General features: G+C 50.9%; 1 protein-coding gene across 6 annotated transcripts in view; it reads right to left on the minus strand.

Annotated features, from left to right (window-relative positions):
- EPHA6 (EPH receptor A6) overlaps nucleotides 1-15,199 on the minus strand; it is a 778,455-nt gene that overhangs the window by 211,543 nt on the left and 551,713 nt on the right. The window lies entirely within an intron of this gene.

Consider the following 15,199-nt stretch of genomic DNA (forward strand, 5'->3'; position numbering starts at 1 on the left):
ATGGCTATTATCAGAGATATTTTTCAAAGATATTTTATGCACTACTAGATCTCTAAGTAGTCGCATTATATTAAAAAACATCTTTGATTAATTAACTATTTTTTATTACTCCTGCAGGGTCAGACAGTCCTCTTTCTGCATCATGCACCACCATTAATAACCATTCCAAAATTTCTGGCTGCTCCTTGTTATGATGTATCTAATTTCATCCTAAATAACTGGAGCAGCACAGATTGCATTTCATCCAGCAAACTGGAGAGAGCATCTCACTGAAGTTACCCACTACAAGTCTTCAGAAAATAGTGAAGCACTCTCTTCTGCAACACATTATATTTTTCTTATGACTCACAGCTTAACTCATTGCTGCAGTAAATTCAAGTAATTTTTTCTTTTTGTCTGTGGTGCACCTGCATGGTTTATTTTTTAAAATGTTAACATAAGACTTTTCAGAAATCTAAATTGAAAAAAAACTTATTTGGAAAGCAAATGGTTGACCTTTCCATTTTGCAGTATTTTGTGAACTACAAATTCTATTTTTTTTTTTGGGGGGGGGGGGAGAATTATTTTTTCCCCAGATATGTAAATTAATAAACTTGTGTTATGTTTATTACCATGAAGATTCTCTGTCAAGATTCAGTGACATAATCTTGCCAAAACCTGAGGCTTGTGTTGCTAGAGTGAATCACACTCATAGACATGGAAAGCCTTCCAAGATACGAAAAGCCTTCCAAGCATTTAAATGCCACATTCATATTTCATCCACGTTCATGCTTTTTCTCCTATGGTCGTATGTTCGGACATTTATATAAGGCCACAGGAGACAATACAAGATTGTGATCTAAAAACCTGGAAAGTATAAAGTATATATTACCTCATGTACTCTATGTGAGATGCATTTGATCTGTTTTGGGTTGGAGTTCCTTCACGGAAGATATCTCTTCAGATTAGCAAAACCTCATGATTATCCCCACATATGTCTCTTCTGCCATGTACATACTTGATGAGGACCCAAAATAAGTAATAACGAAATGTACATGCATACAGTTAGTTTCAGGGGTCATTCTGTAGAAAAAAAGGTGCAGGAGCTCAATAGCATATCTCATTTGTATATGCCCTGGGATCTGTGTGTAGCAGGGAGAGAACTCCCAACTGCATTCAGACCCTGGCTGAAGGTTCAGGAGCTGCGCACCTGTGAGCTCCTGCTGAATTCAAGCCCTGGTTAGTTTCCAGGTGAGTGGCTGTGTTGCTCTGTAGTAGAAAAGCAAGATCAAAGTCCAGTAAACACCAAGATTGATGATATATATGCAGACCAAAGTGAAGACTGAGATGGGTGTTCCTGCCGAGCTCATTGAGCCAGAAGGACTGAGCTTGGGGGACTCGGGAACAATGGGCAGCAGGATTCAAATCCCTGCTGCCCTGCTCCAATCACAGGTCCCTTGCTAGTTTGAATGATCCAATAATGTGCTTGCACGGGAACTCTGAGTTGTATATAGTTGGCCCTGTGGGCCCAGTTAGCCAGTCTTTTGAGTGCAGCCTTATACTATGCTGTACCTTATAATAATATAATATAATAATAATAGATTTTATTTGTATCCCGCCCTCCCCGCCTAGGCGGCTCAGGGCGGCTAACAGCATTTTATACATTTACATTAATAGATAAAAACTTTAAATTTAACAATTAAAAATTAAACATATAAAAACCAGTTAGTAGATTTAAAATACATAATTTAAGTTAATTTAAATTTTTAAATTTATCTGGCAGTAGTGGTAGTTGGTTCTAAGACGCTGATTCTGCCAGTTTAAATAGTTCGATAGTAATGTAGATGGCGGATCCTTTATTCACAGCAATTCAGCAGTCGATGTCGATGTACGCTTGTTTGAAAAGGACGGTCTTGCAGGCCCTGCGGAACTGGTCAAGGTTCCGAAGGGCCCGCACTTCCTCCGGAAGCTGATTCCACAGTGCAGGGGCCGCAGCTGAATAGGCCCGAGCTCTAGTGTTTTGGAGCTTGACCTCTCTCGGCCCAGGGATCGCCATTTTATTTTTTCCCACTGACCTCAGTGCCCTTTGGGGTTCATATGGGGAGAGACGGTCCCTTAGGTAGGCTGGTCCTCGGCCATATAAGGCTTTAAAAGTAATGACCAACACTTTGTATTGGACTCGGTATGTAATTGGCAGCCAGTGCAGTCCGCGCAGCCCCGGCTGTATGTGCTCCCATTTCGGGAGCCCCAACAATAGCCTGGCCGACGCGTTCTGCACCAGCTGCAACTTCCGAGTCCAGCACAAAGGTAGCCCCAAGTAGAGGGCATTACAGTAGTCCAGTCTTGAGGTGACCGTTGCATGGATCACTGTTGCGAGGTCGCGACGCTCCAGGAAGGGGGCCAGCTGCCTTGCCCGCTTCAGATGCATATTGATGGCAACCCAGCCCAAACCTCGGGACAATCTGGGCAAGGGGGTGCATATAAATGTTAAACAGCATTGGGGAGAGAACTGCTCCCTGAGGCACCCCAAAATTTAGTGTGTGTCTCTGGGATCGCTCATCCCCAATAGCCACCCTTTGTCTCCGACCTGAGAGGAAGGAGGAAAGCCATTGCAAGGCCAACCCCCCAACCCCAATGTCGGCAAGGCGGCGCTTTAGCAGCTGATGGTCGACTGTATCAAATGCTGCCGACAGGTCTAATAGCATCAGTACCGCCGTGCTGCCCTGATCCAGTTGCCACTGGAGGTCATCCACCAAGGCGACCAGCACTGTCTCCGTCCCATGGCCCGGTCGGAAGCCAGACTGGCACGGGTCAAGAACGGAAGCATCATCTAGGAACCGCTGTAGCTGCAACGCCACTGCCCTCTCGATAATTTTACCTAAAAATGGTAAATTAGACACCGGACGGTAATTCGCCAATTCGGCCGGGTCTGCTGTACATTTTTTTAAGAGATGGCGGACCAACGCCTCTTTCAGAGGCGTTGGGAAATGCCCCTCTGTGAGGGATCTATTTATGATGTCCCGTAAAGGACATCTAAGCTCCCTCTGGCAGGATTTAATCAGCCAAGAGGGGCAAGGATCCAAATCACATGTTGTTGGGCGAGCAGCGGAGAGGATCCCATCGACTTCCTCCAGGTTGAGTGGGTCGAAGCGATCCAGTACCAAGCCCGAAGACAGGCATGGAGCCTCAATTTCGCTCACTGTTTCCTAGGTGGTAGGCAGGTCTTGGCGGAGCAATGAGATTTTATCTGCAAAATATTTCGCAAATGCCTCACAGCCGATCTCCAATTCTCTAATATTTGGTTTGCCTTGTGGCAATGTTATAAGGTCCCCAATTATTCTAAACAATTGTGCTGGGCGCGAATTTGCAGATGCAATCTTGGTTGCAAAGTAGTTCTTCTTTGCAGCCTTGACTGCCATCTCATAAGACTTCATAAACGTTCTGTAGGATGTTCTCATTGCTTCGTCCTGAGTATGCGTCCACTGCCTCTCTAGTCGTCTGAGCCCTTGTTTCAGCTGGCGCAATTCCAAGGTGTACCATGGGGCCAGCCTCATACGAGGGCGCAGAGGGCGCCGGGGTGCTATTTCGTCGATGGCCCTGGTTAGCCGGTCTTGCCAGGTCTCCACAAGGCCATCGAGGGAATTGCTAGTGGGCCAAGGATCCCTCAGGGCCATTTGAAACCGTTCCGGGTCCATCAGGCCCCGAGGGCGAGCCAAAATAGGCTCTCCGCCCATACAGGGTTGGGGTGGCGTCCCCACACGGGCCTTAAGGGCTAGGTGATCCGACCATGGTACCACTTCTACTGCGATATCGTTCACCAAAATCCCGGACGCAAAGATCAGGTCTAGTGTGTGTCCGGCCTGATGCGTGGGAGTCGTGACAAATTGAGAGAGCCCCAGTGTCGCCTAATAAAGAGCCATGATCATCACCACCTCGCCTCCTCGTTGCATTGAACCCACTATACTATAATGGTGACGAGGATGGGGTCAGGATGAGCGAAGCTCAGGACCAACTGGCATCATCCAGTGCACCAAACTCCAGCACTCCTGTGCAATTCACACCGCCACCCAGCCCGACCATGGGTACCACTCCCAGACCATATGGATACATCCCAGAGTTCAACACAGACTACCCTGAAGACTGGGACTCCTGGGAGAAGCGGCTGAACTACTTCATCCGATACTACAAGATCACTGATGAAGACCAGCAGAAGTCACTCCTGCTCAGCATCTGTGGCATGGCAACCTTGTGGTTGGCTGAAAGCCTCCTGTCTCCCACCATGCTCGAGGAGGCCACATACAAGGTGTTTGTGGAGAAGCTAACCAACCACTTCTCCCCCAAGCCGACCAGATGCATCGAATTTCACAAGCGGAACCAAAAGCCTGGGGAGACCACTGCCATTTTCCTCACAGACCTCTGCTGCCTGGCCTTACATTGTACCTTCTTGAACCTTGATAAAGCCCTCCTTGACCGTTTCATTACCGGCCTCTGGGACAAAAAGATGCAGAGGAAGCTGGCCATCCATGAGGACCTCATGCTAACATAGGCACTCAGCAACACCACCGCTTATGAGAAATCCTATAAGGAGCGTCCCGCAACTGGGGTACACCAGGCTGCCACCGCTTCTGCCTCCGAGGACTTCAATGGGGACAATACCCTCAAGCTTCACCAGGTGACCTGAAGCACAGGCCACCACGTGCTACGGAAACAGCACCAGCCCGAGATTGTGCCAGCTGTGCGGAGCCCCATGAGCGCTGCTCCTGCAAATTCCAGGACACCGTCTGCCACCAATGCTGAAAACTGGGCCACCTGGAGAGGGTTTGCCGTTCCAAGTCGACCTACCAGTCCTCAGGGGGAGCCCTGAAGTGATAAAATGGTGGATGCCACAAGGTCACCATCATAGAAGAACTGCACTCCCTCACAGCAACTACCAGTCAAGTATGCCAACTATCTATGCCCTCCCCAGAAAAAATTAAAACCACAGTCCTAATAGAGGGTGCTCCATGCAAAATGGAGGTGGACTCAGGGGCTGCCCATAGCACCATCTTGGCCCAAACACTCAGACAACTGTACCCAGGGGGGCAGCTGCACCTGTCCCAGTCATCATTTGGGACTACTAAAAATGGGAGGTCACCATACTAGGGGTTGGGGTTTTCTGAGTAAATTATGGCCAGTTCTTAGGGACTCTACCCTTGCTAGTGGTGGATGGGGAACTTTGTACTTTATTAGGCCCAGCTTGGTTTGATCCCTTGGGAATCTGGGTGACAGGAATCCTCCAGACCCCCGCAAGCAAGAACTTTCAACAAATTTGTGGGGAATTCCCATCCATGTTTGATGGGACCCTAGGAACTTATATGGGTGCCCCAGTAGCATTGCAGCTTAGCCCCAAAATGCAGACCATATGGCTGAAGGCCAGGCACATCCATTTTGCCCTGAAACCAAAGATAGATGAGGAGTTAGACCACCTTGTGGCACAAGGGGTCCTAGAGTTGGTTGCCAGCGCACATTGGGAGACACCCGTTGTAATCCCAGTAAAGCCAAATGGCCGCATGCGCATCTGTGCAGACTACAAATGCACCATTAACAGGGCGCTACAAGACCACGCCTACCCGATGGTCAGCCACATTTTAGCATCACTGGCAGGGGCCAAAATCTTTGGCAAGTTGGACTTGGTCCAGGCATACCAGCAGGTCCCAGTTGATGCTGCTACAGCTGAGGTCCAAACGATTGTGATGCATGGGGTGCTTTCAAAGTCAAGTGCCTCCAGTTTGGGGTCAGCTTGGCCCTGGGGATTTTCCAGAACTTAATGAACTTTCTTTTAAAAGGTATCCCCAGGGCCCAGCCATTTTTCAATGATGTGCTAATTGCCACTATCACTGAGGAAGAGTTTGCCTTCTGCCTCCGCGTAGTCCTCCAGAGTTTTGACTCAGCAGGCCTGAAGGTCAAGCGGGAAAAATGCCTCCTGGGGGTCCCAAAAATAGACTTTCTGGGCTACTCAGTGAATGCTAGCGGGATCCACCCATTGCAGGAGAAGGTCAGAGCTATCTGTGAGGCACCGGCCCCCATCAATAAGACAGAACTACAAGCCTTCCTCGGCCTATTGAACTTTTACCACGCTTTCCTTCCCCACAAGGCGGCCATGGCGAAGCCTCTCCTAAGTCTAATGGACAAGAGGGCTCTGTGGGTTTGGTGCCAACGGCAAACCACTGCTTTCCAGGCAGTAAAGGATCTCCTCACCTCCAACAGTTTTCTGGCTCATTTTGATGAGTGGCTGCCTGTTGTTTTGGCCTGCAACATCCCTTCATATGGGGTGGTCCTAGTGCATGTGCTGCCGGATGGCTGCGAGGTCCTGGTGGCTTACTATATAAGGACACTACAGAAACCGGAGAAAAACTATGTGCAGATTGCTAAGTGCAGATTGCTATGTGCAGATTGCTAAGGAGGATCAATTGTAGTGGGGGTTAAGAAGTTTCATGACTACCTTTATGGCAGGCCCTTCATCATCCTCACTGACCATAAACCCTTGTTGTTTGTTTTGGGGGAGAAGAGTTGTGGTGCCCCCGGCCCCACAGCAGCGAGTCCTCACTGTGCTGCATGAAATCCACCCAGGGATTGTGCACATGAAGACCCTCGCCTACAGTTACGTTTGGTGGCCTGGGATCGATTATGCAATCTGGGCCTGGGTTGCCCGTTGCCAACCATGCCAGGAGACCCAACTGGCACCACCCCATGCACCAGCCCAACAGTGGGAGTCCACGCGCAACCCCTGGTCCCACCTGCATCTGGACTTTGTGGGGACCTTCTAGGGGGAGAATTTCTTCCTCTTTGTGGGCTCCTACCCAAAATGGCTTGAGGTAGAATCCACCTCCTCCTGGTGCTCTTTGAAGGGTCGTTGCAACACACAGCCTGCCTGACAACCTCATCTCTGATAATGGAACAGCATTCACGTTGGGTGAGTTTCAAGACTTTTGTTCCAGAAACTTGATTAGGCACCTTAGGTCAGCCCCCTTACACCTGGCTACCAACAGTCAAGCTGAAAGGATGGTGTGGTCAACTAAGGAATTGCTCCGCCGCATCATCCAAGGGGACTGGGAGGTCTGCCTTGTTGAGTGCCTACTGGCCCAGCATACTATCCCCTGTACAGCCACCATCTGCAGCCTGGCTGAGATCCTAATGGGCCGACGACTGTCAACACTCCTTGACTGGATGCACGCAGACCAAGCCCTAGAGATCAAGGAGGACAGATCCAATGACCTGCCAGCCATTCTGACTTCCCCTTTGACCAAAACAGCCAAAGCAGAGGCCCCATCACCAGCCCTCCCAACCAAGCTGGAGACCTCTGGGGACTCTGAACCACTGACTGAAACTCTAGCATTGCTGGCCCCTCCGCTTGCCACACCAGAACCAGCGACCACTCTTCTGCCCCCTCCGGCACTCAGGCGGTCTGTGCGGGAGCACCGCAAGCATGTCTACCTGAGGGTGAGGGATGTTATGTATGAAGACCCATATCAGTCTTTCCTGATATGGGTGTTCCTGCCGGGCTCACTGGAGCCAGACGGACTGAGCTTGGGGACTCGGGAACAATGAGCAGAAGGATTCAAATTCCTGCTGCCCTGCTCCAATCACGGGTCTCCTGCTGGTTTGAATGATCCAATAGTGTGCTTGTGTGGGAACCCTGCGTTGTATATAGTTGGCCCTGTTGGCCCAGTAAGCCAGTCTTTTGAGTGCAGCCCTATACTATGCTGTTCCTAATAATGAGTCACGATCATTACCACCTCACGTTCTCATTGTATTGAACACACTATAATTTCCAACTCTGATAAAGGGAGCTTTTTGTAGTGTATCGGCAGCCATACGCGTTCACACGCAGAGGCGACTGGGTGGTCCCAGGCGCCTCCAGCGTGGGGCGCGGAGTCCCCCGCCAATCACCAGTTGTGGCGGGAAGTTTAACAGGTCAGGATTGGCCTGACCTGTCCAGAAGGCTGTACCGGGGATTGTACATAAGCGGGACCCGGCCCGCGTGTTCGCTGTCTTGCAACGTGCTCCTAATAAAGAATGTTGCCCTACTCGCGTCTCCCGATTGAGTATGTTACACTGGCGACGAAGGTGGGATTCTAGCCTCATTGGCTACGTAGGAGACCAAGGGCACCACCAGGCCACGACCGCCGCCGCAGCCACCATGGCCAACCAGGACGGAACCACCGGTCACGTCGAGCCGTTCGACCCCGCGAATCCAGAGGCCTGGGAGTCCTACCTGGAACGGGTCGAATGCTACCTGAGGGCCAACAAAGTCACGGAGGACAGCATGAAGAGGGACGTTCTCCTGAGCGTCTGCAGGGCGGCCACATTCGAGATCGCCAAAGGTCTCTCGGCCCCCGCCCGCCTCATGAAGAAGTCCTTCGCGGAGATCAGCAGACTCCTCACAGGCCACTTCTTGCCTCAGCCGTCGCGGGTGGCCCGCTGGTTCCTGTTCCACAAAAGGGACCAGGCTGCAGGCGAATCGGCCGCCGACTACTTGGCGGCCCTCCGCAGGATCGCCGGGAACTGCAACTTCCCCCAGCTGGAAGACACCCTGGCCGATCGCGTCACATGGGGCCTCCGCGACGAGAGGCTCCAGCAAAAGCTCTTCGCCAAGGAAGAGCTCACCCTCCAGAGCGCTTTCAACGAAGCTGTGGCATTCGAGAGGACCTCCAGGACCTTTCCCAAGGCCCGGACAGACGCCGTCCACCACGAGGAGCTGGACCACGACCAACCGGAGGAGGGAGAAGCCTACCAGCTGCGTCGCCCCGCCGGGCCGCCCAACAGAGCAGCCCAACGCCCCCAAGCGCCCGATCGACCCCCAGCATCGGAGAGGGTTCCTGCCACCAAGTGCGCCAGCTGCGGCGACCCCCACGACCGGAGAGACTGCCAGTACCGGACCTGGGACTGCCGGAGCTGCGGGAAGACCGGCCACATTGCACGGGCTTGCCGAGCTAAGCCCAACCGCCGGAGGCCGACCACGCATCACGAGTCGGCAGAGTTCCACTCCGCAGACTCCACAACCCTTCAGGTACTGAGCTTGCCCCTCGCCACCCCCGACAAAATTAAAATGGCGGTCCTCATAGAAGGGAACCCCTGCCAAATGGAGGTGGACTCAGGCTCCTCCATTTCCATTATAGCGGAGGAAACCCTGAGGAAACTGTGCCCCAGCCAGCGGCTTCAACTAAGGCCGGTGGACTTCATACTCCGAGACTTTCAGAAGAATCCGGTGCATATCGTGGGGTGGGCCCGGGTGCAAGTTGAGCGGGGGTCCTTCTACGGCCCGCTGGACATCCTGGTGGTAAAGCGCCAGCTTACCACCCTGCTAGGACTGGCGTGGTTCAAACCCTTGGGGATCCGCTTGGAGGGAGTGGGGCAAACCCTAACACCCAGGGGGTTCGGGGAAATATGCCAAGAGTTCCCGAATGTGTTTGATGGTTCTCTCGGGAGCTATAAAGGGCCGGCCATCTCCCTACCACTAGACCCCACGGTCAGGCTGATTCGGATCAAGGCGAGGAGGTACCGTTCGCCTTGAAGCCAAAAATAGAGGCAGAACTAGACCGCCTCACGGCCCAGGGTGTCCTGGAGCCGGTGGACTACGCCACCTGGGAGACCCCCATCGTAACCCCAATCAAGCCAAACGGGGAGGTGCGGATCTGTGCCGACTATAAGTGCACAATAAATAAGGCACTGCAGGATAACCCCTACCCAGTGCCGGTGGTGAGCCACGTCCTGGCTGCCCTAGCGGGGTCTAAGATCTTCGGGAAGCTGGACCTGGCACAGGCCTACCAACAGCTCCTGGTAGATACGAAGACGGCAGAGGCCCAAACCATTGTGACACACAGGGGGGCCTTCCGGGTGAGGAGGCTACAGTTCGGGGTTAGCGTCACTCTGGGGATTTTCCAGAGTATAATGGACACTCTCCTTAAAGGGATCCCCGGAGTCCAGCCGTTCTTCGATGACGTTTTAATTGCCGCCCCAGACCTCGAAGAATTCGGCAACCGCTTAAGAGAGGTGCTCCGCCGGTTCCAGGCAGCGGGGCTCAAGGTCAAGAGGGAGAAATGCTTGCTGGGGGTCCCATGGGTAGAGTTCCTGGGTTTCGCTGTGGATGCAGCGGGAATCCACCCAACAGAGGAAAAGACCCGAGCCATCGTGCAAGCCCTGGCCCCCACCTGCAAAGTGGAGCTACAAAGCTTCTTGGGGGTGCTGAACTTTTATCATTCATTCCTCCCCCACAAGGCAGCCCTAGCAGAGCCCCTTCACTGGCTGCTGGACAAAAAAGCCCCGTGGCTTTGGGGCAAACGACAGGCCGCCGCGTTTCAGGCGGTCAAGGACGTCCTGGTGTCCAATGCGGTGCTCCACCATTTTGACGAGGGCCTCCCCGTCATCTTGGCTTGCGATGCGTCGCCTTATGGGGTGGGAGCAGTCCTGGGGCACCAGCTCCCGGACGGGAGGGAGGTACCGGTAGCGTACTACTCCCGTACACTTACACCAGCCGAGCGCAATTATGCGCAGATAGACAAGGAGGCTCTGGCAATCGTGGCGGGGGTCCGCAAGTTCCATGAATATCTGTACGGGCAGAGGTTCACTATTGCCACGGACCACAAGCCCCTCTTAGGTCTGTTGACCCCAGACCGACAAACCCCCCAAATACTTTCACAGCGCGTGTTGAGGTGGAACCAATTCCTCAACTCCTACACGTACACACTGGTCCACCGGGCCGGCAAGGCTATGGGTCACGCGGACGCGCTCAGCCGTTTGCCGCTTCCTGAAATGGGCCCAGACCCCGCCCCCGCACACCAGGTCATGCTAATGGAGAGCCTCCCGGAGCAGCCCCTCCACGCAGACGAGGTCGCTAAGGCCACCCAAAAACACAAGACGCTGGCACGGGTGCTCGACTGAATGGTGAGGGGCTGGCCAGAAGCGAACATGGGGGAAGAATTCAAGTCGTATAAGACCAGGAGGGAGGAACTAGCAGCCCACAAAGGGTGCATATTATGGGGAAGTAGGGTGGTGGTCCCACCCCCACTGCAAAAGTGTGTTCTGGAATCCCTACATGAGACCCATCCCGGCATAGTCCAAATGAAGGCGTTAGCCAGGAGCTACGTCTGGTGGCCGGGGATGGACGGGGAGATTGAGAGCTGGGTCCGTAGGTGCCAGACTTGTCAGGAGACGCGCCCCGAGCCTCCCAGCGCCCCCGCCACACGGTGGGAGTCCCCCAGGAAGCCATGGTCACGACTCCACCTCGACTTCGTGGGGCCGTTCCAGGGGCAGATCTTCATGATAATCGTGGACGCCTACACCAAATGGCTGGAGGTCATTTCTGTAGGGTCCACCTCGTCCGCCGCCGCAATCCGAGTGCTGCGCAGGGTCTTATGCACACATGGTATCCCGGACACCATAGTCTCGGATAATGGGGCCGCGTTCACCTCGGCGGACTTCCAGGCGTTCCTCCAGAGATATCTGATTAGGCACATAAGGTCTGCCCCCTTCCACCCGGCCACCAACGGCCAGGCAGAGCGGATGGTCCGCACAACCAAAGAAGCCCTGAGCCGAATCGTGCAGGGCGACTGGGACCACAGGTTAGCTGCATTCCTTTTCGATAATAGGGTCACCCCCAACCCGGTCACAGGGGTCAGTCCGGCAGAGCTCCTCATGGGGCACAAGCTCATAACCCGCCTAGACAGACTACACCCCGACAGGGCCCCAGACACCTGCGGAAGTCCCGAGGTCCGGGACGCAGCCAGGGGTTTCTTTGCGGGCGACCCGGTATACGCCCGGAACTATGCCAGGGGGCCCGAATGGGTGGCAGGCCGGGTGCTACGAGTAACGGGGTCCCGCCACTACGATATATCAACCGAGGGGGGCCAGGTATTACGGCGGCACATAGACCAGTTACGCCGCCGCATGCTACCGGAGGAACCTGCGGACACTGAAGAGGCGAGTTCCGGGGAGGAGCCAACTAGGGGCCGACCAGAGGACATGGCCCCAACACCTGTTACACCGACGCACGAAGCACCGGGACCAACAGAGCCCAAAAGACCCGCAAAACCAGACCCGCAGCTGCCGGCTGCGCCACGGCCCACCGACACACCAGCAGCGGAAGCCGCGCCGCCACCACCGGACCTCCCCCGACGGTCCACCAGGGAGCACCGACCTCCCGCGTACCTTAAGGACTATGTTCATTAACCAGGGGGGGGAGGGGTGTAGTGTATCGGCAGCCATACGCGTCCACACGCAGAGGCGACTGGGCGGTCCCAGGCACCTCCAGCGTGGGGCGCGGAGTCCCCCGCCAATCACCAGCTGTGGCGGGAAGTTTAACAGGTCAGGATTGGCCTGACCTGTCCAGTAGGCTGTACCGGGGATTGTACATAAGCGGGACCCGGCCCGCGTGTTCGCTCTCTTGCAACGTGCTCCTAATAAAGAATGTTGCCCTACTCGCGTCTCCCGATTGAGTACGTTACACTTTTACTCTTGAAAGCTTATACCCTGGATATCTTGTTAATTTTTAGGTTCACTCCTATACTAAGCAAAGAGCAACCCTGAGTATGGGTTTGTGTTCTGATCCAACTCTGGCTTCCCGCCACTGCTACTTGTAGTTTTAAAAAGCATCGGAAATCCATTCACAGATCTCCCATTGCCATGTTTTGTTCACTCCTTAAAAGCACCTGGATGGCTGCTTCTGAAGAAATCTAGTTAATCCTCTGTCTGAAAAAGCAAGGCAATTTTTTTTGTTCTTGTGATCATTATAAATATCTCCACAGATTTAATTTGCAACCCAATAGGAGAAGTATTGAATATCCTACCCAGCAGGAGGAGCAATGAATCATTGGTGTTAACCTTATCCACAACATTTTAAAAGCCTGAAGTTTAAATACACTATTATTTTTGGCTGTACTACTGTATGTTTGTGCTAAAATTCTTAATGAATATAATGAAAGGTGAAGCTTTCCATTGTCACTGCAGGGCAAAATTCCCCATTCAATTACATCTTTTGGTTGTGCTTATACCTTGCATAAATGCACCATCAGTTTGTTGTTCATTAAGGAAACTCACAAGCACCTCATAGACCCTTTAATTGGATGGTATTGTTTCTCTGCCTTTATTTTGTAGGTCTATTGTTCTCCTATTATATCTTCACTAAAGCACAAATGAGTTTTAAGCAAATTTCTCTCTACTTCACAGTTTGTTTTGACGGCCTTTTACATAGCTTGTCCTCTTTATGAATTTTCTTTACAACTTGAAAGAAATCAATAAACATAAAATGATTTTTATTTTTTGCATTTAAACTGTTTTCAGATATATACTGATAATAGCAGCATCTATCTAAACCTCTAAAATACAGGGGATACTATTAACAGGGATGCAACTTTCATCCTGATCTTAAAAACACATTCACTTATGGCATGGACCATTCTTTTTGTTATTACTCTGTAAAGTTACATGCTGCTAAATGGCAGTCTATATATGCTTAATAAGTAGTAGTAATAGTAATAACAATAATAGTAATAATGATCTACCTGGACAAAAGTAAGCCTTGAAAATGTTGTGAATTTTCTTAGCAGTAATCTGTGTTTTGTACATGTAATAGTCATCATGTATGGAGTGGCATGACTCACAGTTTGCTCCATCATCACATAGATTGCATACATGTTGTGAAGAATGTCAGTTCTACATGTTTCTGGTGAAGATGGCTTGAAAACTCTCCACTTCTTTTTAATAAATATAACTCATTTTACTAGCTGTCCTATAAACTAGGGGTGTGCAGTTATTATTATAACAGAGCTGAAAATATACTGTTTAGAGTCAAGCAGGGGACATATACAATGATCCCAAGCACTCACAAAATCCTAGGAATAATGAAAACTTTATCTCTTGGAAATTTGGGTGTGTTTCTGATCTTTGCAAAGGTACAGGAGAATAGATAGGGAGATAGAGGAAGCACATAGCAAGCACCAGTTTGACAGCATCTTTGAATGGCAAAAAAAACATTGTTTTCTATGAGAAGGACTGGCATCTCAATTTCTCATGGAAAATAATGCCCCTTTAAACTATAAAGGGATGAGAGATGCTAACTACCATCTGATGCTCAGTTAAACCTGGCCTCTGGAAGCAGGAGAACAGGTTTACCCCTTGCCCCCAAGGTCCTTTAATTTTTTAAAGGGAAAGAAGCAACCTGGCTGAGAACTTATCTGGCTGGTATTTTCCCACATTTAGGCCTTTCTTTCAGTTGTGGGCCCTGATGTTGGCATTGAAGGTGGCAGACCCCACCCCAACCATCAAAGAATAGTGGCTGGACCACTGGGACAGCAAGCAGGATCTTGAGCTCCTGTGAGGTTTGGCTGCCCAAGACTCCATTCCTGGCTACTGTGGTGGGTTCTACCACCTCTGCCACCAGGACTGGGCCCTTTAACCAAGAGCAAGGCCTGCAATGTGACCCAGGAACCTCCAGCAGGAACAGTGCTTCTAAGGCAAGTCTGGGTTTGTTTTGTACCTTTTGCTTTCAGAAGTTAAAAGGGGCATCACCTCTCATCCCTTAAAATTTTAAAGGGCCATTATGTTCTGTTGGGGCAGATCTAACCTCTGGTGTTCAGAGACCAAATCTTCCCATAGAAAATAAAACAAAATGTAAAGGCCACATGTGCCTCCAAAGAATAGTTTGTATGAGCAAGCTTCTTCTCCCTCATGATTCCTGCTCTCTGGGTGGAGGCAACATGCACACAAGAATTAATTTTTAGGGTTTTTTTAAGGGCATGATTTTCAGGTGTTGAAATTCTGAAACCTGGAAACTGCCCAAATTAACAAAAACAACCCCTCCTTAAATTCTGGCATACTAAAAATCTAAAATTAAAAAAAATTGAAGTGAAATTCAAATGCCTTTCTTGAAGTACATGCCCTACAGTAAACTGCATCATCTACTAAACTGTTTCCAAAGGCTTACCTGCTGCAATCATAATCTGTGATCTAGTCCTTTCTCAGTGCTAAGAAGATATGCAGTGTGTTCTTTAGCTGGAATCTTCTATCATGAAAAGATTTTGAGGAAAAATGTGCTAGTTACCTGTTATGTAAATAGAACTCTGACTTTGGACATAACCCAGATCTAAATATGTGTCTTCCTTCATTCTGTACATTTCTAATAGTCTACGAAATACACATAGCTGTTTCTATTACTTTGTCCTAAATTAAATATTATTTGGTTCTA

Source organism: Heteronotia binoei, chromosome 3 (assembly GCF_032191835.1).
Source record: "Heteronotia binoei isolate CCM8104 ecotype False Entrance Well chromosome 3, APGP_CSIRO_Hbin_v1, whole genome shotgun sequence".
Taxonomy (NCBI): Eukaryota; Metazoa; Chordata; class Lepidosauria; order Squamata; family Gekkonidae; genus Heteronotia; species Heteronotia binoei.